Below are 5,326 nucleotides of genomic sequence, written 5' to 3' on the forward strand. Positions count from 1 at the left end.
ATTTTATATATGCACACATATGGCTGTGTGTGAATATAAATATGTAGGAATGTATATTTATGTTAATATATAAATATGTGTATACATGTACATATATCAAATAACTTTCACTTATATTATCTTATTGCTTATTAGAAAATTCTAAGAAAGAAATTGTTAGAAGTAGAGCTGGACAAGACCTTAGAGATGATGTTGCAGATGAGGAAACTGAGACCCAGGGAGGTTAAATTATTTATTTAAGCTCATACAGATAAGCTGCTATCGGAACCTAAACCAAGTGACTTCAAAATCAGTGCTCAAGAGGAATAGTTATAGAAGGAAATGGGAAAAGGAAGAAAGGAGAAGTGCAGATACCTTTAGTAATCAATAACCACACAGTAAAGTCCAATTCAGAGTTCTGTAGACAGTAGATTTCAAACTACTAGTAGTCTCTGGGTGATTTCTTAGCCGCTTCTAACTTCCTTTTACATCCTCTGCAGTGTTGTTTTAAATCTTTAGTCATCATCTGTTCTCAGAACCCATCATTTCTTTTAAAATTATTTGTTCAACATTTACTTTTGTAAGATTTTGAGTTCCAACTTTTTCTCTCCCTCTCTCCTCTCCCCCCTGTCCAAGATGGCAAGCAATATTATACTGTCTATAAATGTACAATCATATTAAACATATTTCCACATTAGTCTTGTGAGAGAAGAATCAGAACAAAAGGGCAAAACCACAAGAAAGAAAAACAAAAACAAAAAAAGATAAAATAGTATGCTGCAATCTACATTCAGACTCCAAAGTTCATTCTCTGTATGTAGATAACATTTTCCATTATGAGTCTTTTGGAATTGTCTTAGATCATTGAATTGCTTAAAAGAACTAAGTGTCCTCTTGGTTCTACTCCCTTCACTCAGCGTCAGTTCCTGTAAGTCTTTCCAGGTTTTTCTGAAATCCACCTGCCCATCATTTCTTATAGCATGTTAGTATTCCATCACATACCACAATTTGTTCAGCCATTCCCCAATTGTTCGACATCCCTTTGATTTCCAATTCTTTGTCACCACTAAGAAAGCTGCTATAAATATTTTTATATGTGGGTCCTTTTCCCTTTTTTATGACTTCTGTGGGATACAGACCTAGTAGTGGCATTGCTGGATGAAAGGGTATGCACAAAGAACCTATAATTCTTGTCAATATGGTGCTGATAGTAGAAAACTTTGGAAAAATCAAAATAAGCTTCTTCTAAGGGAAAGTTCATCATTCCAGGTCAAGTTGATGTAGAATGTATTGAAAGTGACAGAGTCAAAGGTACTGACATTGAGGAAATAATGTTGTGTGTATATTTAGATGGAATAGGAATTTCTGGACTTACAGAGAGGATCATTTAATGACTTATCAGGCTCAAGTTTCTATTTCAACTTTTCCTTCTTGTTAAATCTTCAATTTCTGTGTGTCATTTTCAAAAGTACTTTTATCTTTTCCAAGTCATGGCACAAATAAGCACAGAAAATTTATAAATAGTTAAAATTTTAAATTTTAATAAAGAGAGATTATCTTCAGAGTGAGGTCACATTAATTAGTAAATCTATAATTACCAAGTAGTCTCCAAAATATTACTCAGTCATAGATTCTCTTTTGTTTACCAAAGTTATTTAGACAAACACATCAATAAAAAAATCCATTGGTTCCTATAATAAAGTAAATGAGCAAGAATAGAAATGTTGAATATATATGCATATATATATGCATGTATATATGTATATGTATATGTGTATATATATACATATATATGCATGTATATATGTATATGTGTGTGTGTGTGTATATATATGTACACACATTATTCATTTACTGTGAAAAGAAGGGTGGCTGGTTCACAACTTTTTGACTTGCCCGGAAGTTTGCATTCCCAATAGACTAATCTCCTAAAACTTATCAGAAAATAGTTTTCTATCAGAAAAAAATGATAGCCTGACATAAGCCAATTGTAATAATAAAAATATGTGTATCTTGAATTTTAAAGAATATCTCATATATAAGAAAACTGGTTCCTCATGTGTTGTAACTCATAACAGTGTACTTTCTGATAAGGAAAGTAATATCCACTCTAAGATATTATGTTGATATATGTCTATACATTATATATAATGCATGTAAATGTATATATATATATAATATAAGATAATATATGAGAATAGGTTTTGGTTCATATTGAATTAATATTTATTTATAAATATTATAAAACATCTAACAATAACAAATACATTGTACTAACTGTAGTATTATTTTTGTTTTTGTTGTTTCTGTTTTCCAGTGATTGATTCACTAGAGGGTAAATAGTATTCTTCAGCTTCTATGGCATCTACTTTTTCCTGGGATACTTTATAAGAAGAGCACAGTATAGTGGTGACTTCTTTTCCAGTTTGAGATTAATGGAGCTGTTACGGAGCAAATTACTGAAGTCTCACCAAAACTGGTAAGAGTTTAGAAAGGACTTTTTCAATTTAATGTGATTTTTGATGCTGTGATTTCTTCTTAAATATTTCTTCTTTGCTGTAAATTAGGAAATTTCAAAAATAAAATATTTCCTTTCGTATGCAATGGTAAAGACAGAATTGCCTGTATTTGAAGAAATTAAAATAATTCAAAGAAAACAATCTACTATCTCAAAAACCATGCCATCAAATGAGTATGTGTATTTGAAATTATTGAGGTACTATTTAAATACCTTTTGATACATTATCTATTTTAGCTATATATGAGCTAGCATTGTTATTTATTGCATACATATACAAGAAATTGTTAACATTCCATACAACTAGAATGATGAGATAATGATTATTTCAACTAAAATACAACAGTAGCACTACAATATTAAACTGCCCCAATCTGATTTTGCTGTTGAGTCTGCTTTTCAGAATTCTGTACTAGCAAAATTAATGGACAATCCCCTTGATATTTTTTAAATGGGATTTTACCTATGGTATTTCAATAGATGTCTTTCAAAATAGAAATCTTGTTTATTTAACAAAGGTTATTCATAAAATCAGAGCACCTGCTGTTTTTCTCCCATTGAATTGCAGAAATATCATTTCTATTTTAAATTCTGCTATCTTTTAGTTATTTTCTCATAAATAAAACCTTTTTTTTACTTTTAGTTCTTGTGTCTTGCCTTTAAATGAAGTCAGTCACGTAACTCCGGAATATATAATATACTCCAGTTTTAATTTCTTTGACTATATAATTTGTTGGACATGAAAAATACACTTGTTAAGTATATTTAAATTTTAATGGATTCAAATATTTCTGCCTATGTCATCAGATATTTATTAAGTACTCATTGTCTGTAGAGCATTGAGTTGGTGCTGGAGAGAATTAAGGATTAAATATGAGACTTTTCATTTGTTGATATTTGCAGGCTATGTTGTTGTTGTTCAGTTGGTTCAATCGTGTTTGACTGAATTTGACACCATTTGAAGTTTTCTTGGCAAAGGTACTGGAAAGGTTTGCCATTCCCTTCTCCAGTTCATTTTACTGATGAGGAAACTGAGGCAAATAGGGTTAAGTGATTTGGCCCAGGGTCACATAGCTAGTAAGTGTCAGGGGCAAGATTTGAACCACAAAGATGAGTCTTCCTGACTCCAGGACTGGCACACTTTCTATTGCTCTACCTAGCTGCCCTTATCATACCACTAAAATAAAGTATGTCATTGACTACATATTTCCAGATGTCATATATCAGGCAATCAACAGTCATTTTGCCAGGCATTGTGCTAAGTGCTGGGGACACAGAGAAAGAGAAAAGCAAAGAAAGTCCCTGTTCTTCTGTCACTGTCATCATTGTAAGATCTCTAAGCATTGCTGCATATCTAAATCATCCTAATTATGTACCTTTATACATTCTCACATTAATTCTTTGAGTATTTGATGTTTAAAGTCATAAAGGTCTTTTTTTATCTAACTTATTTCATTCCAGTGAGATCCTATTTTTTTAAACAGGAAAAGGATCAAAAATTTATAATTGCAAGGTACCTTAGAGGTCACCTAATCCAACTCCCTTATTTTACCAGTGAGAGAAAATGAGGCCCAGGGATGTTAAATAGTTTGCCCGACTCATATGAATAACAAATAGCAGAACAAAAACTTGAACCCAGGTACTTTTATTTCCAAAGCAAATTTTTACTACAGCCATATCCATCCTGACCATTTTTCATATGTTTTTTAGGTGCAAGTGGAGGGAATACTAAATTTGAAGCCAGAGTATCTGGCCTCAAATCCTGCTTCTATCAGGTACCAACTGTTTCACCTCAGGCAAAGTACATAACTTCTTTGACCCTTGGTTCCTTAACCTAGAGAATGGGAGGAATTGGACTAAATGACTTCTAATTCCTTCCAATTCTAAATCTATGATCTCTTATCCAGATATAAACACAAGTCAATTTAAAGATCTTTATTTCTATTAGGAATTTGAAATGCACCACCGGACTTTTAGATCAGTCCTTACTGTTCTAGGTTACCTTTCTAATTGAAAACAATTTTACCTTCTTGTGTTTAACTTTAATTCATGAAGCACATTTAACAGGCAGTTAACTGTTGTAATTTTTCTTTATTGCCATACTTAAGTGGATCCATGGTCTTAGCAATGTGGGTACTCTCTCCATTGGTTGAGGTGGCAACCCAGCCACACATTCTTATCCTCTGCAGGTTTTGTCCACGTCTATCCAAAATGCCTCCATAAATGATTTACACAATCCACTTGTTCTAGTCTTATGGCTCATTTAATAGTTCATGAGTTTAATAATTTATTAAACTGTAGTTTAATAGTTTGTGGTATAGCAATTGGACTACCCATTTGTTTTCCAATGCTCTTAATATCATTGTCCCACCTCCTTTTTCAAGTCACACTTGTTGATGGCTTTTATACTACTTCTCCCATGCAACTCACATATACTATAATACATGACAGCATTTTAGAACCACCATTCATGTTTCTGTTGGGCCACCCATAATTTATTTCAGATATGGTATTCCATGACTGACAGCCATATCACTTTACTAGAACTGGTATTTTAAAGGATGGGGTTTTGTGACAATAATCTTGAGGTCATCATGCAAAGTATCCATATAATTGATATTTATAGAAAATTAAAGATATAAACATTGTCATTTCTCTTAGGAGACCTCGAAAATTTCTATGATTTAAGTAGGAATTTTATCCTGACAGTAGTCTAAGAGTTCTGAATAAATTTTATGAGGCCAAAAACATCAGGTTTAATGCCTGAAATTTATTTGGATCTGACATTGACTAGAGAACATGATATGTTGGTAATATGAACAATGTCTC

The sequence above is a fragment of the Trichosurus vulpecula genome, chromosome 1 (genome assembly GCF_011100635.1).
Source record: "Trichosurus vulpecula isolate mTriVul1 chromosome 1, mTriVul1.pri, whole genome shotgun sequence".
Taxonomy (NCBI): Eukaryota; Metazoa; Chordata; class Mammalia; order Diprotodontia; family Phalangeridae; genus Trichosurus; species Trichosurus vulpecula.